At 32.6% G+C, this 24,296-nt stretch overlaps 1 protein-coding gene across 1 annotated transcript in view; it reads right to left on the bottom strand.

Annotated features, from left to right (window-relative positions):
• LOC126878770 (SPARC) overlaps nt 1-21,222 on the bottom strand; it is an 83,849-nt gene extending 62,627 nt beyond the window's left edge. Inside the window, exon 1 of the mRNA XM_050641665.1 lies at nt 20,978-21,222. The gene's annotated coding sequence lies outside the window, so the exon portion shown is untranslated. The remainder of the gene's footprint in view (nt 1-20,977) is intronic.
• Between the last annotated feature and the right edge of the window lie 3,074 nt (nt 21,223-24,296).

The raw sequence follows: 24,296 nt of genomic DNA, 5'->3' as shown, positions 1-24,296 counted from the left end.
TATAGTTCAATCAGAGTTTAATCCACACGTTCAATAGCTCTTGTTGATTGCAAATACGTCAAATTAATAAAGCATAAGAAATATTGCTAAAACACATCTACTACACCTTGTATAATACTATATTCTAACATGTTTAAATATGACCTAATTTTTAAAAAAATATCGTTTGTCTCTCTTCGAAGGAGTACAATTGATAAATATATCTAATTATGATAACCCCAATGTGTCCGTGACTTATCGTTGGCAAAAATATACTGAGGCCTATTTAGGACACCAGAAGATACTCTTTTTAATTATATAATAAAATAATTTATTACAGAATCGTTCATATTTTGAAATTATTATTCGTAAAGAACGTTTAAACACGTTCATTGTAGGTTTAAGGTTTTTGTCCTTTTGTCTACTTTGCATTCTTCATAGTGATGTCGCATGCCCGTTTATAAACATAATCAAATCCTCTACATATCGCTTATTTGTATTTGTTTCTTGTTTTGTATCTAATGATTTCTCCAACAGTCATTCATTTCGTCAAGCAGTTTCAGCTCTGGTTTTAGTCGCATCGATAATTAATCTTAAGTAGAAAATGGTATTCAACATTTGAATCCTACCAGTTATAACTTATGGAAGACTGTGACATTTACAAAGTTATGTCAACAGATTAAGAAAAATGCATAGCGCCATCGAACTAGATATGTTAAGAGTTTCTCTGAGACAACATATTATACGAAACAAGACGTGCGAAGCAGGATGAAGGTGGAAGATGTAATTGGACGAATTGCACAAATGAAATTCGAAGTCTTGAGAGTCCCGATCCCACTTCATCAGTGCCGGTTTATCCACTGGGCTCTTGGGACGAGCGCTCAGGGGCCTGGGGCCCGAAGGGGCCCGTTCCTTTTAATTATAAAAAAATAAAGACGCTAAATAATCTACGTATTCTCCGAAATAATCTCATACGCAGATATTTACGCCAATACACTGCAAAAGCCTATGTTCTATTGCTACATCTCTTCACGCCTATACACAGTGGCGTAGCCTAGTCCCACAGGGGCGCCGTGTCAGTATTTGTGGAGGTGCCCTTTTCCAAAAACTATAGAAAGTTGTCAGATTTAGCCATGTCTCGAATTGTATCCAAAACAATCGCATAAACGGAGTTTTTTTAGTTTCCAATAATTTCATTTTGAATTGTGGGGCTTAAATAATAATTTATCTCATTTTTCGCCTTTAAAATAAGTTCTTTTAAAATAGTTGAATGAAAGACAAAAATAGATATACATAAAAAAATATAATTTATAGATAAAGAATAGATTATTCTCGAAAATGCCAACACCCAAACAATAGGTACACACTCTTTCAAACATTTAAAAGTAAAGCGATTACACAAATTGCAATTTGGCATTATACAGTGGCCTCTAAGGCTAGCACTCCACTTGCGATTTGTAGTCGCGGCGACAAAAAAATCGCTGTCGCAGAAAATCTAGAGTCTAGAAAATTAGTCGCTATTTTCAGAATCGCCAATTGAATGCTACAAGGATGTAACATCAGCTTTTAGATGTTTTTTACTCTAGATAAAGAAGAAGTCAAGACGTCAATTAACACTTTATGCAAGAAACATAAAAACGATGTTGATGAAACCAAAGAGAACTTGCATAATGAAATTACCCATTTTGTAACGTTATGCCAAAATTTGAATAAACATACAATTTATGAAAAATTTGATGTCATCGAGGATGTAAAGGCAACTTTTCCCAATATTTTAACTTTACTGCAAATTTATTTGACGGGTCAGGTGAGCGGTCTTTTTCGGCTTTAAAAAGAATAAAAACATATTTAAGGTCAAATTTGGGTCAAGAAAACCTCTAGATGCATTATCACTATTGTATTATAGAGAACGAAGAACTGGAGAAACTGAATTGTGATAATATTACATGGCATTTAGCGGATGCCAAGTCAAGAAAAAGAGTGATCTAATTTTTATCTTTATGTATTTTTTAGAATATTGAACTTTCTGTTTTTTATTTGTTTTTAAAAGTATTTTTTTGATTATATTTTACGTTTGCTTCTTGCTTGTTTAAAAAAATTACTTTATGGATTTTACAATAAACCTTTATAGTTAAAACACTGATAACGAATAGCAATGAAGAGGGCCCCTAAACCTCCAGCGCCCAGGGCCCAAAGTTAGTTTAAACCGGCACTGCCATTCATCATTATTCCCACCAATACATTTCAAGCCTCTTCTGTATCTTATTTCTTCATCTATTTCACATATTAACTTCTTTTAGATCGTCCTTGTCCTCTTCTTTCACTGGCTACCACTTAGTAAGGTTTTCTTGTATTCGTATAGAGGTATGTATTACTTGTACATGACCGAAACATATAAATTGTTGCTCTATTATATATTATCATCTATTATTGTGTGCTCTTATTTCATAATTTCTTTTATTCTTATTGTAACTTTTACTTTGCAGACCTTACTAGAAAAACGCTATACAGCTATGAAAAAAGTGAATATTACTATATGCTTTCCAAACGCTAATTGTTCATGAATAACTTTTCTAAATTACGATTTTTTTGGTAAAAGTACTCTACCATTCTTGTTGTTCATTTTTGGTTGGTGAAAACTTTACATAATAACATAACTAACTTCTCTTTAAAAGATTATTAAACCGCATATTTATGTTAAAATTACAAGCTAGTCTAATATAATATTTAGCTAGACTTTACTAGAATGTGTAGTTAGATCGTATACCTAATAGGGAACTTGCATATTTTTTTATTGCATAATAATGTTCATTTTTGTTTAAAAATAAGATTTCCAAAATTTCACGCTTCAAAGACTCATAATAACTTAGAAATACAAATTTAAAGTCTTCTGCGGTATAAAATAATTCAAACGACCCGTGACGTCACATAGTTTTATTATATGACGTAATATATGTACATTGTAAATCCCAAATTAGGATTTACAAAGCTTATACATTGTAAATTATGATTCAGGAGTGCTCCTAGTAACATTTAACGTGTCTTGGTCTGTTTATTTCTACTGCATCTTGAGTGTAAATTTAGATTAGTTATGATCATGGTTATATTTAGGTATATTCTTCTTCTCCTTCTTCAGTTTATTGGCCTCCACCTACTTGGGTATTTGGCCAGCTCATCGTTGCTGAATAAGGGAAAAATATCTAATGACATTTATCGTATGTCATTGTAATAATATATACCAGTTTGTTGAGATTGGAGTTTGATTGGATACCGTTTTTGAAGAAAAGGAAAGAAGGTTTACTATGGAAAATAAAACCATTTTGTAAAAGTACAAGTTTCTATGAATAGTTCAAACCATCAAAAACACTTATGACGCGACATAACTGTCTTTGTGTCTTTTCGTATTTTCTACTGACGTTTATAATGTCTAATTTAAAATTATATACAATTTTGTTTACTTTGTTGATACAGAATGGAAACATATATCCGGATGACGTCACGACGCGTTTTGGGCTGGCTGGTATAATTTGAATTTTTAATCGTCTTTAGGGGCCAAACGAAAGACAAAAAAAACTTTTTTTTATCTTTGATACATGTTTTAAATTATGTTCTGTTGTGATTCATAAATTTTTTTTCGAATTTAAAATTTTATGTAAGTTCCCTATACATTTCTGCATTCGAATCAACGGCGGGCGAAGCAATAAAATTATCAGTAGTAATTGCACAAGAGCTCTAAAATTATTGAATTTTTCCCGAGTGTCACTTTGGCAGTTTTAATTTCACGAGCCGAAGGCGAGTGAAATTATGTCAAAGTGTCACGAAGGCAAAAATTCTATATTAATTTTAGAGTTCGAGTGCAATTTGTTGCGATTATTGCATGAATAAAACTGTTCAAAACCAAAATTTTATTGTAATTTATATATGTAAGTACCAATTAGTGAAATTAAACACACAGTTGTTATAAATATGTATTTGACGGTTGAAAGTCATCACTTTTATAATTTTTAAAACATTTGTCATTAATGTCACTGAATGTATTTTTTCGTAGCAACGAAGGGCATCTGACGTAATATGCTTAACGACGGGAGATTATCAAAAATTATCACCTTAATTTGCATGTCTGTAGCTTTCTATTGGTCAGAATCTCCTATGAATGAAATAATCTATTAAATCTAAAAGTGTATTAATCACATTATGTATATTTTCTCATAAAGTGGATGACATTTTAAGAAGTTTTTTAATAAACTATTTTATACCAATATACAAATCGAAGTTTTTTACTTCTGTAATAGTTTTTTAACTATCGTATACAGCCATCTACTGGGATTTTCCCATTGATTTTCCAGAGATCAACATTGATGCAGAAAAAACTGACTGGAAAGTCTTTAAACCCTTGTAAGAAACACATTCTACACAAAAACCTTACAGACCCCCAAAACGTGTTCCAATCACATCCAGATATAAAGGTCTCATGAAAAAGTTTATAATAGCTTTGCCTAAAGGTGGACAATTTTTCAAGTATCTTTGCAAACAGTTTTCACCCCTTTTAAAAGCTAAATTAAAAGAAAGTGTCTTTGTCAGACCTGACATTAGAAAAATATCAGATGACGATTAACGTTATCTTTGAATTCTATCTTCGAAACAATGAGAAGGAAGCATGAGTACCACTCAATCTAGTAAGTCGTGTTGCAAAGATGTAAAAAAGCTGCAGAATATTTTTCTTTTTTAGATGACATGTTAAAGAAATTTCAAAAATTAGGATGCTTGATGGGTCTGGAAGTTCACTTTTTGAACAGTCACGTTTCATCTAATATTGTGTGCTCTTATTTCATAATTTCTTTTATTCTTATTGTAACTTTTTATTTTGCAGACCTTACTAGAAAAACGCGATACAGCTATAAAAAAAGTGAATATTACTATATGCTTTCCAAAAGCTGGTTGTTCATGAATAACTTTTCTAAATTACGATTTTTTTGGTAAAAGTACTCTACCATTCTTGTTGTTCATTTTTGGTTGGTGAAAACTTTACATAATAACGTAACTAAACTCTTTAAAAGATTATTAAACCGCATATTTATGTTAAAATTACAACCTAGTCTAATATAATATTTAGCTAGACTTTACTAGAATGTGTAGTTAGATCGTATACCTAATGGGGAACTTGCACATTTTTTTATTGCATAATAATATTCAGTTTTGTTTAAAAATAAGATTTCACGCTTCAAAGACTCGTAATAACTTAGAAATACAAATTTAAAGTCTTCTGCGGTATAAAATAGTTCAAACGACCCGTGACGTCACATAGTTTTATTATATGACGTAATGTATGTACATTGTAAATCCCAAATGATGATTTACAAAACTTATACATTGTAAATTATGATTCAGGAGTGCTCCTAGTAACATTTAACGTGTCTTGGTTTGTTTATTTCTACTGCATCTTAAGTGTAAATTTAGATTAGTTATGATTATGGTTATATTTAGGTATATTCTTCTTCTCCTTCTTTAGTTTATTGGCCTCCACCTACTTGGGTATTTGGCCAGCTCATCGTCGCTGAATAAGGGAAAAATATCTAATGACATTTATCGTATGTCATTGTAATAATATATACCAGTTTGTTGAGATTGGAGTTTGATTGGATACAGTTTTTGAAGGAAAGGAAAGAAGGTTTACTATGGAAAATAAAACCATTTTGTAAAAGTACAAGTTTCTATGAATAGTTCAAACGATCAAAAACACTTATGACGCGACATAACTGTCTTTGTGTCTTTTCGTATTTTCTACTGACGTTTATAATGTCTAATTTAAAATTATATACAATTTTGTTTACTTTGTTGGTACAGAATGTAAACATATATCCGGATGACGTCACGACGCGTTTTGGGCTGGCTGGTATAATTTGAATCTTTAATCGTCTTTGGGGGCCAAACGAAAGACAAAAAAAACTTTTTTTATCTTTGATACATGTTTTAAATTATGTTCTGTTGTGATTTATAACATTTCTTTCGAATTTAAAATTGTATCCCTATACATTTCTGCATTCGAATCAACGGTGGGCGAAGCAATAAAATTATCTATTATATCTAAAAGTGTATTAATCACATTATGTATATTTTCTCATAAAGTGGGTAGTAATACACCTACCCAACACATTTATCTGTATAGTGCAGATATTATAGGAAAGTTGACCTCAAACCATGAACATAAACAATGGATGATATATTTTATTGTCTACCAAAGTGGCTAATAATAGAAGGAAAGTAGACAAGTGGATTTCTACTAACTATATAGAATTTTGTTAAGTAACTTGTATGTATCACAAGTTTTTATGTCTCAAAATTATTTTAAACTAAAAAATTTTTTGAGGACCTCTTTTTGAGTAAATTTGTGCAAAAAAATCGAATCGGAATAATTTACTTAACGGGGGCGACGATACAGCCTGGTCTATTATCAATGTTTTTTATTTCCTCATCTTTCATGTAACTTAAATTCATATCGAAACACTTTATTTGTTATGAGAGTAAAACAAAAATGAAAGCTGATTTAAATGAACACAGTCAAACATCAATTGAGTTAATATTCACATCAACAAATATTTCACTTTTGTAATTGAAAATGATGGCTATTAACAGCTTGGGACTATTTAAGAATTTCAAAACAAATCTTAATAACTCTTCCAATTTATATTATCTTTTTTGTTAGATACTTTTAACTCAATTACCATTAGAGATTTTATTTGACAAAAATAAGTCAAAAATTGAATTTTTCAAAATAAAAAATAGACATAAGAGCCTTTTACACCTATATGGTTTCTAAGAAATATCATTCCTATTAAAAAAAGAGTACTAAAACTACAAACTGTCTAAAAATCGTCAATTGAGTTTTCTTTTAGTAACATGAAGAGAGGAAGAGAACCTCTATACTTCTCATTGTACGATCCAAATCTGTACTCAGTTAGAGAAAAACTAATATACAATACTACTAAGAAATTTTCTCCATTGGTTCTTCTTTAGCTACTCTAAGGGTTTCACAGAATAAGTGGCCCGTTGAATCCAGAATCTGGTCGGATCATCTGGTTGGTGACCGTCCTCTTAGGTCCACCACATACGGAGAAACGCAAATGTAACGAAACTGAAACTGTAAGTTACTTTTGAATTTCATTTGAGTTTATGCAGTAGACGCCTATGGCCCACCACATACGGTGATACGCAAATGTAACGAAACTGAAACTGTCAGTTTTAAGGCGGGTTCTCACTTGTCAGTTTCGCTGACGCAGTCTGGCTGATTCATTAATAATGAAAAAATAAAAAGTGCCTAGGCCAAACTAGTTTATCCTGATATAAAGACGCACACTTTAGGCCAAACTGGTTTATCCTCATAAAATAAAGATTCACATTTCAGGATAAACTAGGACGGCCTTCTTCTTCTTCTTCTTCTTCTTCTTGTAGTGCCTATCCGTTTCGGATGTTGGCGACCATCATGACAATCTCTACTTTTCACACTGCTGCGCTGAAAAGACTTGTAGTGGTTGTGTTGAACCACGTACGTAGATTTTTCTAGGTCTTTTTTAGATGCGTCTGTAAATACGATATGATGATTTTTAAAATAATTTTCTATGTCTGAATTAAACATCATATATCTCACGCGCAAAACGAGCGCAAAACGCTCGCATACGGCGTGCGGAACGCGCGCGTTTCGCACACATTTCGTTTTGCCCGCGTTATGCGCGCCTTATGCGCGCGATTTGCGCACATTATGTGCGCGGTTTGCGGACTTTATGCGCGCGTTTTGCGCGTGAGAAATATGATGTTTAATTCAGACATAGAAAATTATTTTAAAAATCATCATACCGTTTTTACAGACAGACGCATCTAAAAAATACCTAGAAAAATCTACTTTCGCGCGCCTAATGCGAGCGTTTTGCCCGCGTTATGTGCGCGTATTGCGCGCGTTTTGCGCACTTTGAGCGCGCGTTTTTCGCACTTTATGCGCGCGTTTTGCGCACTTTATGCGCGTTTTGCGCACTTTATGTGCGCGTTTTGCGCACTTTATGCACGCGTTTGCGCACTTTATGCGCGAGTTTTGCGCGTGAGATATATGATGTTTAATTCAGACATAGAAAATTATTTTAAAAATCATATTATATCGTATATAATATCGTATTTACAGACGCATCTAAAAAAGACCTAGAAAAATCTACGTACGTGGTTCAACACAACCACTACAAGTCTTTTCAGAGCAGCAGTGTGAAAAGTAGAGATTGCCATGATGGTCGCCAACATCCGAAACGGATAGGCACTACATGAAGAAGAAGAAGAAGAAGGCCGTACTAGTTTATCCTGAAATTGGAATCTTTATTATATGAGGATAAACTAGTTTGGCCTGAAGTGTGCGTCTTTATATCAGGATAAACTAGTTTGGCCTAGGCCAAACTAGTTTGCCTGAAGTGTGTGTACATAGTTATATCAGAATAAACTAGTTTGGCCTAGGCACTTTTTATTTTTTCATTATTAATGAATCAGCTAGACTGCGTCAGCGAAACTGACAAGTGAGAACCCGCCTTAACTGACAGTTTCAGTTTCGTTACATTTGCGTTTCTCCGTATGTGGTGGACCTTAGTCTTCTCCTCGCGACGTTTCCAGAAACATTGAATCTCTCTAAATTATCGTCATCTCTGCGACCACTCTGCGACCACTCTGTGACCAAGGACCTATAGAATTCGCTGCAAACATGTTGTTGACAGTCATTTTTTTATGTCTAGTTGGTTAAGAATGGAAACATTTGTCGGATGAGCTGTCCAAGATATGCGCAGTATTATTTTTCAACACCACATCTTAAAGGCATCAAGCTTTTGGCATTCTTGTGCGCGAAGAGTCCAAGTTTCGGCCCCGTATAGAACTATTGAGAATACAAGTGGATTCACCAATCTCATCTTAATTATTTGAGGGATAGATAAGTCTTTCCAAACTTTAGTAAAACTCCTTATTTTTTATCATACCAATGCTTCTCCGAACTTGTGCTAGGCAGTTAACCTCGGTAGTTATACTAGATCCGAAAAGGTTAAAGCTGTTTATTATCTGGTATTCCTGCAAGTAGTTACTCAGCTGAATAGTGTTGAATCTATAATCATTATTTTCGTCTTGTCTTTATTAATTCTAAGACCAACTTTAATGCTTTCCAACTCAACTCTTCTTGTTCATTTGCTGCTATAACCCAAGTAGCACCGAACGGGTTTATTAAGTCTTTAAGGATGCTTTAAAACTGTAGAATAAAACTAAAATTAAAACCATTTGGTTTTTAAGTAAACTTTAAGATTGCAATAAAACCGCTTTCAGCATAAAAGGGCCCACTCTGAAAAAAGTCAATAAAACCAAAAATAAAAACCTTCTTAAAACTTTGTTTTCTTAAGCAACTGGTTTTAAAGCTGCTGTGAAGGTGCTTTTAAAACCATGTTAAAAGACACTTTAAGTGCAGACAGTTTTATAGCAAACTTAAAAAGGTTTCTTAAATGGAGATTTTTAAAGACCAACAAATTTTTACATGTGTTATGATAGGTAGATACGTATTTGTAACCATAAAATAATAAAAAGTACTTGGTTATTTCGGACTGTCAAGGTAGAAAAATACAGCCGTGTTGAGCTGCCCCCCCCCCACTTGCCAAAATCAAAAAACAAATAGCCCTGATTTATGAGCTATTTATGAGCTTTCATATTCCGCAAACTAAAAATTTTGAGCTAGTTCCACTGAGCAGGAATTTAATACTTTAGTGGGGGGCTGAGTCAGCCCCCCCACTACTTAAAAATAGGAATATTGAATCGGTTTTTGCGGCAGAATTACGCGCTATTTATGATCTCTTGAAATTATATACTTTCGATTTTTGAGCTCATCCCCTTCACCCCCAAACAACCATTTAATTGATTTAACTTAAGAGAAAAATGCTGAGAAAACTTAACATATATCGTATTGCGGATATAATTCCTATAGCTTATATACTCTAAGAATAAACTGTTAAATCACGTGCATTTCGATTATTGAGCTACAACCCCTTCGCAAGAAAACGACCCTATCTTCCCGGCTTAAGAGAAAGTTGTACTTAAAATGCATTAAATTAATTATTTGGCGACTACATATCATTTAATAATTTATAGGATTTAGCGGTTTTTCGTAAATCACTGAAAAACTGTAAGTTTTTACAAAAAAGTTAATAGTAGTTTAATTCGTATAGCTTATATTCTAAGAATAAAGTCTTAAATCACGCGCCTTTCGATTATAGAGCTACAACCCCTTCGCAAGAAAACCATCCCATATTCCCGGCTTAAGAGAGAGTTGTACTTAAAATAATTTAAATTAATTATTTGGAGACTACATATCGTTTAATAATTTATGAGCTCGCAAAATATACGCATTTCAATTATTGAATTGCCATTTTCTTTCTATAGTGCAGTCACTGAAGGTAAAAATCAACTATGACCTTCGATTTCGGTAAATCTCCATTCATTTTCACGAATTGACAATAACAACTTGCGGTTTTAGCCTGGGGTATATGTCACCCCTTCTCGGGGGTGAAAATTACTTTATTAAAAATAGCCCCACAAATCGAGAGAGGGACAAATTGTAAGCAAAATTTGTTATATAATGTTATTAATAAATCAATACTTTTTGAGTTATTAAAGATCAAATATTTTAATTTTTCTGAAAGAAAAGCGATTAAAGCGATTTTTCATAAATAACTCAAAAACTGTAAGTTTTTGCAAAAAAGTTTTCATCACCAAAATTGAGGCTAATAAAAAATATAATAAATTGCTTACTTGAAAAACCCTTTAATGTTAATTTAAAGTAAGTTATTGGTAATTATATGTATATTTTTTTCTGCGACTATTCAAATCTAAGGATTCAAGCTTAAATAACGGGAAAGAGATGCATTTTATAACACTTAGGTACTAAATACTTGTCAAAGTACTTAGAAATACCTATCAAAAATGAGCTCCAGAAAAAGTTGATAGCATCAAAATCCGCTAACCAATTCTCGTGAAAATGAATGGAGATTTACCGAAATTGAAGGTCATAGTTGATTTTTACCTTCAGTGACTGCACTATAGAAAGAAACTGGCAATTCAATAATTGAGATGCGCATATATTTTGCTAGCTCATAAATTATTAAACGATATCTAGTCGCCAAATAATTAATTTAAATTATTTTAAGTACAACTCTCAAGCCGGGAATATGGGATGGTTTTCTTGCGAAGGGGTTGTAGCTCAATAATCGAAAGGCGCGTGATTTGAGAGTTGATTCTTAGAATATAGCTATACGAATTAAACTACTATTAACTTTTTTGTAAAAACTTACAGTTTTTCAGTGATTTACGAAAAACCGCTTCAAAACATGCATTTTTTTCACGAATAATTAAAATTTTTGATCTTTAATAACGTAAAAAGTATTGACTTATTTTAATAACTTTATATAATAAATTTTGCTTATAATTTGTTCTTTTATAGATTTGTGCAGTTATTTTTTATAAAATAATTTTCACCCCGAGAAGGGGCGGTATCCACCCTCAGGGTAAAGGCGCAAGGTGGTACCATGTCACCTTTGTTTCTTAAGGTATCCTCTAACCACTGACCAATTTTCGTGAAAATCGATGAAGGTTCACCGAAATTGAAGGTAATCGTTGATTTTTACTTTCAGTGACTGCACTATACAAAATAAATTGCAATTTACTGATCTAAATGCGCGTAATTTGGAAGCTTATAAATTATTAAATGATATGTACTCGCCAAATAATTAATTTAATGCATTTAAGTACAACTTTCTCTTAAGCCGAGAAGATAGGGTGGTTTTCTTGCGAAGGGGTTGTAGCTCAATAATCTAAATGCACGTGATTTAATAGTTTATTCTTAGAGTATATAAGCTATAGGAATTATATCCGCAATACGATATATTTTAAGTTTTCTCAGCATTTTTCTCGTAAGTAAAATGAATTAAAGGGTTGTTTGGGGGTGAAGGAGATGAGCTCAAAAATCGAAACTATATAATTTCATAAATAGCTCGTAATTCTGCCGCAAAAACCGATTCAATATTCCTATTTTTAAGTAGTGGGGGAGGGGGGCTGACTCAGCCCCCCACTAAAGTATTAAATTCTTGCTCAGTGGAACGAGCTCAAAATTTTTAGTTTGCGGAATATGAAAGCTCATAAATAGCTCATAAATCAGGGCTATTTGTTTTTTAATTTTTGCAAGTGGGGGGGGGGGGCATCTCAACACGGGTGAAAAATACTTGCGCACCCAACTTTATTGATAATGTTAACAAAAATAGGTCTAAATAACTCACGCGCATTAAAATTTCTGACTTTTAGCGATTAAAAAATAAAAATAATAAAAAAATTTAAATCCGAAAAATATCAATTTGAAAGAAAAATAATTTTATCTACAATTTTAATGTTTTATAAATCGAATTTATGTCTTTAAGTCGCTTATTTATAATTTTTATGTAAGCCTTATATTGTAATCTATCATGGTTTTCAGCATCTCTAGAAAGCAATATGGCCGAAATCCAAACAAAAGTACTTGGTCTATCGCCAGAGAATTGTTAAGATCAAATGGTTTTATTTTATACCTTTCCAAGGGCATATATCCTACATAAAAGCAAGGTTGCCTTGGAATTAAAACCGTTTAGTTTTATTGCTGCTGTCAATAATGTCACTCGGTTTTAATGTGAATCTAACCTAAAATCGAGTCGTCGTAGTGCTGTGTGTTGTATTTTTCTTTTAAAAGGACCAGTTCGTTTATATTTTAAGTTCTTGTGACTTATTTCTTCCATATTAACTAAGTACAGTTACTGTCCTTCCACTGTTTACAACACACTTTACCACTGTCTCGCTCTAAAACAAATGTCCGACTATTTTGGACATAAAAGAAGAGGGGATGAGTTTAGTTTTATTGTTTCTAACAAGAAGCATAGTTTAGTCGTTATGATAACCAAATTGATTCAGTTAAGAGCGTTTGGTTTTAATATAGCCTACTAATTGCTCTTAAGAAAGCAACTTTAAAGACAAATAAAAAAATATTTTTAAGGCATATGTTTTACTGACATAATAGTCTTGAGATCAAGTAGTTTTAATAATAAGTCTTATTAGTCATATTAGGAGAACCTTTAAAACTGCAATAAAACTAATAGGTAACCAACAAGAATCTAATAAAACCAAACAGTCCGCAAGTTCTTCATAAAACTAATTATTTTAAAGTGAACTGAAAATAAACCATTTTAAAACTGCAATAAGACAAATTATCTATTAAGATTAATTAGTCTTATTTGATACTCTTATTAGATACTTTAAAACTAGTGACAAATGCTTAACAGTTTTAAAGTTCTGACAGTATATCTACAAGGTAACTTTAAAACCATTATCTTCATATTTACCACAATAAAACCTTTATAAACCTTAAATAAAACTAAAATGTTTTTATTGTGCTACTAGGGAAGTGTAGTGCCATCAATAAATCTCAATTCTACCAGCCACGATTACTCCACCGATCTAAAGGCATTCCTCGTGACATGTTCACCATAAATATTGAATAAATCAGGTGATAAAACGCACCCTTGTCTAACCCTTCTCTCTGCTCTGAATTGGCTTTAGAACCTCTGATATAGTCATACTGTTGCCACATTGGACAGGTACAGATTTTTAATACGTGACACCAGGTGAATCGGTGCATCCATCTCTATATGGACTCTATTGAAATATCTACTAATACGGCAGTTTGCGGAAAATGCACAAACTCTAAATCAACGCGTAGCGGAATAAAAAACAACAATATATCGATAAACAAACAAACATTATTTCGTATCAATAGTGATTGAACCTGAATCATTTTGTGAAAAGCAATTAGAAAAAGGGAAAATCAAACGCACATAAAACAAGTGATTGATAAGTGATGAACATCTTTAAGTATTAAAACAATCAAAATTCTTTAAGAAAAACATAATAAAAGAAGGGCTAATAAATTTTAGTAGAAATATTAGAACTAAAAGGCTACTACATTCAAAAGAATTGTTGCAGAAAATAACAACAAAAGAAACATGGTTATGAGAAACCAAATAGAACACGGATATTTGAGGTACACATACAGTATGGTGCAAATGAAAGGAATAAATTCGTATTTCGTAAACCGGCGACTTTACGGAAAAATCCCGAAATAGGTCGATTTTTATTTTTAAATTATGATATTTTGGCATACATATATATCACACAAGTGACGTCATCCATCTGGGCGTGAAGACGTAATCAATGATTTTTTTAAATGAGAATAGGTATGAACTAATACTACTGTCAGAAAACAGGAAAAAAATGTTTATTCCAAAAATTAACATTTCTGTTAGCTTAAATTAATTGTTCAAACTTCCAAAATGCAGGTGTCTAGCGGGAGCTGGCTTGAACATTGCATTTAAGCGAAAATCAATGTTTATTTTTCAAATAAACATTTTTTTCTGTTTTCTGATAACAGTAAAAAGAATTTTTTATTAAATAAATTACATACATTCTTCTTTTTTGTCAATTAATTTAATTTAAAAATTGTTTTTGGACATCCTATATAAATAATTATGTTAATGTTTACATTACTGAATAGAGAATTGAATAACCTTTCAAATGAGCTAGCACACGACCCCTATCCTCATTTAAAAAAATTATCGATTACGTCATCACGCCCAGATAGATGACGTCACGCATGTGATATATATGCTAAAATATCATAATCTAAAAATAAAAGTCGACCTGTTCGGGATTTTTCCTTAATGTCGTCGGTTTACGAAATAACGAATTTATTCCTTTCATTTGCACCATATTGTATCTATATGTATAGCACAAACTCATCATCGCAATAAAACCCTGGATTTGCATATTATACGTAATTAGAAATTAGCGTCTTGGGGCAAAAATGCTGGTTATGAGTTTACCTATCTGGGGTGATCAGTTTACAAGTGTCCAAAGGATTCAGGAGGCCATTTTGTTATATACCGGAGCAAATTTTCGTGTCTAATAATTTTATGGAGGCCTATAAAGTGATGAGTTCGTGCACATCCGTTATTTGCAATTTAGAGCATATCTAAAATTTAAAAAAAAAGAACTGTAGGCTAATCTACCACTAACTACCGACGACCTACACCTTTGTTAAAAATGAAATCGATACAAAGACCCGCCATTTGCATATTATGGCTTAGAACCCATTTCTGGCGACTGCCACTAGGCTATTACTAAATTATTACTCGATAAAGAATCAATATAAATGATCGATTAGATATGGTAATAAATATGGTAATAAAATAACATTAAAAAAACTTTAAGAAAAATTCAGTGACACATAAAACAAGAAAACCAAGTTAAACTAAATAAGAAGAAAGAAAATATACAAGTAGTACATCAGGAAGTTGAGGATGTAATAAACGAACAAAGTTAAGCACAGATCATAAAAAGACCATTTCAAGGAAAATTCTACCAGCAGTTAGAAGGGAATAAACGCCAAAATATGGCGAAATGGCTGTTTAACAAAAATATATCGTTTAAGACAAAACCCATCTATCCGCGCTAACTAAACACCATGTAAGTTACTGAGATATTCCAGCACGAAACGTGCGACAGTTTTAACAACGAATATAGACGGTTATATTATGTACATAGTTGGTTTTAAGAAGGAAATAAATCACGGAATTATTTTTTTCTTCAAACTTACGGTTGAATTGACTTGTCAGGTGTTTTGTATTTTCAGCAAAAATTGTGCGTCTGAGACGAGCTAAAAAGTTTTACATGAAGCAACAAGAAGTGTTGACATTATGTCAAGAATAGGAAAATGCCGGAGTTATTGTTTTTTACTAAATGCAAAACCTTCCGAATCCAAAAATATCAGTGCAGGAAATGTTCTATCTCAGAAAACTATGATTTTACGCATTTTGTGTCCCCGATTTGAAAACAAATTTTGCAGATTTTTACACGTTCCATGAATACCCCGGGCTGTGGGTGAAAAAAACGTGTTATAATTCAAGAATTTTCGAAACCTATCAGGTGTTGTAAAGGACGATGCCAGGAATAACTTCTACTAAAATATAACCAAAAATTTCTGGAGTTTTTTTATTTATGACGCTTTTCATTTGTTAAATTTGCAATTTTTAAAGATTTTTAATTTTGCAGCCTAGGATATTCATTTTAGAGAAAAACTTTTAAAAAACCTACAATTTAAGCTACGGGAACTTTAACTTCGTTAATTTGTTATTGCAAAACAGCCTGCGAAAGGTACAAAATGGCCGTTTTTGCAATTGCATTATTTATTGTTAAAATAACTTTTTTTATTCTTTAAGGCTTTAAAATGAAGACCTTTCAATTCCAAACAAAAAAAAAATTGAAAAGTCCGGTTGGCGAACTTGTTGCTTAGATACCTATTATAAATTGTTTATCCCGAGATGTCAAATGTCGAAGGTTATAACTTTTGAAAAAAAATCGTAGAGAGTTAATGCAAGATCCACTCTCCTTCTGAAGAGTTATATTTTTATATTCTGATGTAAATTAATCCGTAAAACATTTTTCAAATTCTTATTTTCGGGTTTGAAAATAAAGGGGCAATTTCGTTATAAACATTTAGAACTGAAGCGGCCCTATACATCCTATGAGTTTCTAACTTACAGATTTTATTGTTGCTGAAGACAAAACGAAGATTTAAAACAAAATACAAATTTTCTACGACCAACTAAAGCCGAGATAATTGTTTTTGTTTTCTTAAATCGTAGTGACTTTATTTATGGTAGGGGAGCCCAAGCGGGGATTTTTGCAGTTACTCGAGCGCGTCAGATTATTACATGGAGAGAAACCTTGTACCCTGAAAATGTACCTCTACCATATTATATTGGCTCTTAATGCAGGGGGTTCGTTAATGAGTGGCCGAAAAAAATCTATCCTTAGAAAAACTCAAAATCGTCAGATTAAGATAAGGTAAGTTACGCACATGCAAAACAGTTATTTCAAAAATCTGACGATTTGAGCGGGCCGTAAGGAAATGGGTGAGTCCCAAATTTTCACAAGAAAAAAGCGAATATTTCGCGAAATGAATGACAGATCGAAAAGATAAAAAATACGTGCTCAATATTTTTCAAAAATCTATCGAATGATACCAAACACGACTTCCCACGGAGAGGGGTGGGGGTAAATTTAAAATTTTAAATACGAATCCCGCGATATTTCGCGAAATGAACATCAGATCGAAAAACTGAAAAATACACTTATTCAATACTTTTGAAAAATCTATCGAATGGCACCAAACACGACCCCCCACGGAGGTGGGGTGGGGGTTACTTTAAAATCTTAAATGGGAGCCTCCATTTTTATTGCAGATTTGGATTCCTTATGTAAAATAAGTAATTTTTATTCGAAACATTTTTTCGAAAATGGAAAGTCCCCACTAAAATGGAAAACTTTACTTAACTTTTTTGGTTTTAGGACCTACTTTTCACAACCCAATAGGTAACCATAATGATCTCGAGTGACTGCACATTTAGCATACTTTGCTCCCCTACCATTATAACAATTCAGAAATTGTTTCACAGTCATTGACTAGACTAGAGAAAGACTTATGTTATCTTAAACTAAAAATTACTTTAAAAGAGAATTACATTTAATTATTAAAAATGATTTTTAAAGTGGAGTGGACATTTATTTTTCTTTATGATTGTGATTTATTGTGTCGGTTGCCCTTAGCAACAAGCAACACAGTACATTGAATCACGGTTTTTGCTCCTTTTAAAGAACCGCTTGGATTGACATGAAATTTGACATACCTACACATAGATAACATGTCAAAAAGAAAAGTGATATTAGGCCGATGTGTGATCTTGCCCTGGTGGTGAGTTTCACCCCTTATGGGGGGTGAAAAAATATACGTTCAAAATAAGTCTGAAATGGATAAACTTACTAATTCTGAGCAACTTTTGTCCTATAACATTTTTCACCTAGGTAATATTTTTCGAATTATTTGCGAGTAAATATTTTCATTTTTCAACAAAAAAAGCACATTTTCAGACTGTTTTTCTTAGCAAAAATATAGCCCATAAAAAAATGAAAAAAATGGTTTATGTACGAACTCTCGACTCAGAAGAAGCAAAGTTGTATCTAATGAAAAATAGGTTCATATTCGTCAAATTTCAAAGCGAATATTTCAACGTGAAATAAACAAAAAATGATGCACTTTTTGGAGTAAACTCATTATAACTTTTTTAAATTGTTTAAAGAAATATTTATTTTTATTTTTTAAAAAAATTTCTAACATCGAAAGTAAGCAAGTTAGGCTCAAAATAAAGTTGGTCCCTTTTTTTTTGGTCAAAAAATCTCGGGAAAGTCATCCCCTAATTACCATCTTAAATCAAATTAATCGTTACCGCTTCACAAGTTACTTTGCTTATGTATTATTTATGTGATCTGTGATCTGTAAGTATCATCGGTTCAAAGGACTTATTTTTTTTTATTGGTTTTAAAATAAAAAAAATTTAATTTTTTTTTAAACGCGTTTTTCAAGATAATTTCAAATTTATTAGTGATACCAAAAATCACAAAGATTAAAAAAATGTAAGTTTTGCATTTCTGAATAATTTGGCTTTTTTGTTTTTCTGTAAGGCAACAATTGGTTAGGATATGGCTGTTCAAAATTTGAATACAGTCGTGATTATTGTCTATCAAGTCGTTTCAACTACAGCTCCTTCAAAAATAAGCACTTTGAACCGATGAAACTTAAAAATCATATAAACAACACAAACACAAGTAAAGCAACTTGTGAAGTGGTAACGATTAATTACATTTGGGATGCTAACTAGGAGGTGATTTTCACGAAAATATAACTCTTCGGAAAGAGAGTGGATCTTGCATGAACTTTCTACGATTTTTTGTTTCAAAAAGTTATAGCCTTCGACAGTTGACCTCTCGGGCTAAACAGTTTATATCTAATATCTAAGCAACAAGTTCGCCAACCGGGCTTTTCAATGTTTTTTATGTTTGGAATTGAAGGGTCTTCATTTTAAAGCCTTAAAGATAAAAAAAGATATTTTTGCAAAAAACGGCCAGTTTGGACCTTTCGTTTTGCAATAACAAATTAACGAAATTAAACTGCAAAATAAAAATCTTTAAAAATTGTAAATTTAACAAATGTAAACATAGGCGTAACCAGGGGGGTTTTGGGGGTTATAACCCTCCCCCATTTGGATGCACTTTGAGCTCTATACGCTGAAACACCATTACTATTCCATACCCCCCTGTAAGCCACCCTTAGGATCATCCTGGTTGCACCTCTTAATGGAAAACGTCATAAATAAAAAAGCCATCGTCCTTTACAACACCAAATAGGTTTCAAAAATTCTTGAATTATTGTTGTTCTGAAGCTATCTTCTTGTGACATTTTAGTAATTAACTAGTTTTGATAGGAAATAAAAGACACAATTTTACTTAAAAAATGATTTTGTTAACGTTTCGACGTCCAAATCGGATGCCGTTGTCAAAATACAAAAAATGACAAATAAATTTTTGGTATTTTGACAACGGCATCCGATTTGGACGTCGAAACGTTAATAAAATAATTTTTTTAGTAAAATTGTGGCTTATTTCCTATCAAAACTAGTTAATTCCTGAATTATATCTTGAAATCGACCTATTTTTCACCCACAGATTGGACTAGAAGAAAAAAACGTCTACATTTATGATATCTAAATATGTATAGATATTTTTAGAGTATTGTTCTGCCAATAAAGGCTACAACAGTTTCAGAACAAATAGATGGTTTTCTGAAACTCAGGTTTCTACTTCAAAAAAATGGGGTGATTCCTTCATTGGCTATTACCAAAGCATACAGTGCAAAAACACCAATAAACGAGAAAAAAAAAAAGATGGAAAATGTTCGGAAAATAATTTCATATTATGTTCCAGAAGATAAAAAATAATTTTACGAAAATATCCTTACATGGCCAACTACTGCATCAGATGATAACATCATTGAGGGAGAAGGGTAATTTAAGGAAATTAATTTTGTGTATTTGTTTATTTTTATAAATTATTTCAAACAAAACAAGAGTTTTCATACAATTTTGTATCCTTTTTATGCCAAAAAAATATAAGTTGTAAGAAAGTGCAAGATTTTCTTTATCGTTATTCTAGATAACGAAAATCAATGGATAGTTTTTTTTATAATCTCAATTAACCTAAACAAACTGTACTTTATAGTATACGTCATTAATAAACAAGAAACAATTGAATAGAACGAATAAACAGTTTTTATTAATTTCCCGAAAATCTATTTTTGGATTCATTTCCTTCTTTTAGCTGGTGGTTCAAATGGAGAGTAAACCACAACTAAATGATACTTTTTTAATTAAACGAAAGTGGTGGAGAGTGAGAGTAATAACAGGGTACAAAGGAAAGGGAAAGATAACTATAATAAAGTATAATAAAATAATAAAGACTGATATTTGATAAGTATTAAAAGCATGTCTAACGAATAAAAACGAATAAGGGAATAATTTCGTTTCATAAAATGATTATAAGGTTTGTTAAACCTTTTTATAAGATTTGTTACATCAAATTCTTAAACACGAAAATAAGCAGAAAATAGGATAAATAAAATAAATATTAAAAAACAGAAGCAGTGTAAAAATTTAATTCGTAAAACATGAAAATTAAAAAAAAGAGCTTACTTTTACTAAAAAAAATTAAGAAAATTTGAATTATATTAGGAGAAAATCAGCTTATTGTGATCAATAACAGCAAAGTAAAAATAATCATAAATATGATATTTATATTATAAATAAGATCTCTGATTATTTCAAACCGGCAATCAACACCATATTTACCAATGCTTTATTGGTATAAAATATATTTCAAATTAATGTTGCTAATAAAAATTTTCTATACAACAATGACATGAACCAAGCAAACAAGAAATAAAAAAATTCAAACATTACTTAAAAAGTAAACTTACTCAGCCAGATGTTCCCCTTGTTTCAGTGCACTTAAAACAGTGACTAAACTAACTAGTGTTGACTGGTTGTATGAATTTCTCATCTGAAAGAGCAGATCATGATCAAAGAGAGTGCTGTAAAAATCGCCCACACCACTACTACTGTAACGATCCAGAGACGTTCAGTATAAAAATTAAAGGGTTATTACTGATTGAATATAATTTTTGTGGGCTGGAAGAATCGTTCTCAATATAAATTTTATAATAAATAGGTATAAATATCCATAAAAATATTTTCTTTTGAATTTTTGAATTTAAGAAAGCTTTAGACGGTTGTGCGAAAGGAGTATTAATAAATGGTGAATGGTTGAATAACATTAGATGCAGATGACACCATAGTTTTTGCCGATAATCTGAATGATTTACAGATATTAACAAATCGTATAACAGAAGTCAGCAACAGATACGGACTAGCTCTTAACATAAAGAAGACCAAATTTATGACAATTAGTAAAAAACCAATACTAAACGCTCAACTTACCTTCAACCAACAGAATATCGAAAGAGTTGAGCAATATACATATCTGGGCACGAATTTAAATAGCCAATGGGACGACCCAACAGAAATTAAACAGCAAATAATAAAAGCGAAAGCAGCATACGTCAGAATGAGACCCATTTTCAACAGTCGAGATATATCATTAAAAACAAAATACGGTCTGTTGAAATGCTACATATTCACAGTCCTGCTCTACGGAATGGAAGCGTGGACACTAACTGTTGCATTTATGAATCGGCTCGAAGCTTTCGAAATGTGGTGTTATAGGCGCATCTTACGTATATCCTGGGTTGACCGAATTACTAATGTGGAAGTCCTGCGTAGAATGGGGAAAAAGTGTAAAATTCTCATAACCATCAAAACAAAAAAAGTAGAATATCTAGGACATGTAATGAGAAATCAAGAACGTTACGGCCTTCTCCAACTGATTCTCCAAGGGAAGGTAAATGGTAAAAGATGACTGGTAAGAAGACGCATTTCCAGGCTTCAAAATTTACGAAAGTGGTATAACACGACTACCACTGAACTGTTCCGCGCTGCGGTAAACAAAGTCAAAATAGCCATGATGATCGCCAATATCCGGAACGGATAGGCACTTAAAGAAAAAGAAGACTACAACCCGGGGTGGGTCTTGGCTGACTGTACAACTCGCTTTCATCTCGAACGGTTCTTAAATCTGACCATATATTGTTTCTCCATGGCATTCATTCGCAGAAGACTCAGAACTCGTTGTCACCAACACATTTTTCCAATTACCACGTCGAAAGCTGTACATGTGGAAATCCCCTGAAGACAAACACGGGAGAATTATTAGAAATCAAATAGATTACATTTTAGTAAACAAAAGATTCCGAAACAGCTTTACGTCTGTCAAGACTTATCCTGGAGCAGATTTAGAGACGGACCACGTTCGACTAGTGGGAGTATTTCGGGCCAAACTCAAAAAGTGCAAAAAAAAGAAATCGCAATCATACGATCTACGTATGCTAAAAGACCCTGACACGAAAATGAGGGTTCAAGCCACGTTAAACGAGCAAGTGACTGCAATTAGAGACGAATCTAACGAAGAACAAATGATCAAACAGGTGACCGAAATAGTTCAAAATGTAATGAATAAAAACTTAAAGGCAGATAAATTAACCAAGAAGAAATCATGGATGACAGATTATATCCTGAAACAAATAGACGAAAGAAGAAATGCCAAAAATGACCCCGACAAATATAAAATAATCAATATATCAATAAGAAGGAAAATTAGAGAAGCGAAAGAAAAAGAAGCAGTGGAGAGATGCCAAGAAATTGAGACTTTACAGTCAAAATACGATAGTCACATTGTACATAGGAAAGTTAAAGAACTCATAGGTGGACTAAGACAGAGACAGAATGGAAATCTAACTGATTCTGACGGAAACATCATCTTAGACAAACAGAGTAAAATAAGAACGTGGAAATAATATCTAGAATAACTATTTGAAGACCAAAGAGATAACACCTTTGAGTTAGAAGAAGAGGTGAATGATGGACCAAGAATATTAAAGCAGGAAGTTTATTCTACAATAATACAGCTAAAGGATGGCAAAGCAGCAGGTCCCGATAATATACAAGCAGAACTACTCAAACTGATGGACAACGAATCAATAGCAATAATCAAAAAAAATATTCGATAACATATATACAACTCTGGAGAAATACCAACAGAATGGCTGTAGTCTGAGTTTATTGCACTTTCTTCTTCTTGATGTGCCTATCCGTGACGAATGTTGGCGATCATCATGGCAATCTTCACTTTATCTGCAGCAACGCGGAAAAGCTGCACAGATGTTGTGTTGAACCAGGTTCTAAGGTTCTTTAACCAGGATGTTCTTCTTCTTCCTGGACCTCGCTTTTCAAATATTTTTCCTTGCAGGATGGCTTGTAGGAGGGCATATCTGGATTCATTTCGCATAATGTGTCCAAAGTATTCCAACTTTCGAGATTTGATGGTGGTTAGTACTTCTCGGTTCTTCCCCATTCTTCTAAGAACCTCCTCATTTGTGACCCGATCAGTCCATGGGATTTTAAGAATTCTCTGATATAGCCACATCTCAAATACTTCCAATTTTCGGCACATATCCTCGTTCAATGTCCATGATTCAACACAAAAGGACAGAGAAACCTTCTTGCACTTGCACCAAACAAACCAGGAGCAAAAAAATGCGAAGAATACCGTACGATAAGCCTGATGAGTCATTTCCTAAAATTGTTCCTAAAGGTAATCCATACGAGAATTATTTACAAGCTATGTGAAAGTCAAATTTTGGCCAACCAGTTCGGGTTCATAAATGATGTTGGTACGAGAGAGGCTTTTTTTTCAATACAAGTTTTATTCCAGAGATGCAGAGATGTCAATTACGACGTATATGCATGTCTGGTTGATTACGAGAAACCGTTTGATCGAGTACAGCACGCCAAGATTACGCAAATACTGAAAGAAGCAGGAAATAACAACCAAGATCTAAGTGAACTTATCAACCAGTGAAAATCATGTGCGCAGTGAGGCAAGGCTGCATTTTGTCACCACTAATTTTCAATCTTTACTCTAAAAGAATATTTATCGAAGCTTTGCACGAAACTGAAAAAGGTATTCTACTAAACGTGTACCGGCTAAATAACATCAGGTATACAGATGACACCATAGTATTTGCGGACAACGTAGAAGACCTACAAGTCCTCATGAACAAAATCACGTGTTACAGTCAACAATATGAACTCAATATAAACGGAAAGAAGACAAAGCTTATG

The sequence above is a fragment of the Diabrotica virgifera genome, chromosome 1, assembly GCF_917563875.1.
Source record: "Diabrotica virgifera virgifera chromosome 1, PGI_DIABVI_V3a".
Lineage (NCBI taxonomy): Eukaryota > Metazoa > Arthropoda > Insecta > Coleoptera > Chrysomelidae > Diabrotica > Diabrotica virgifera.
Note: the sequence above shows the minus strand (reverse complement) of the source record. Positions and strands in the feature narration are given on the sequence as shown.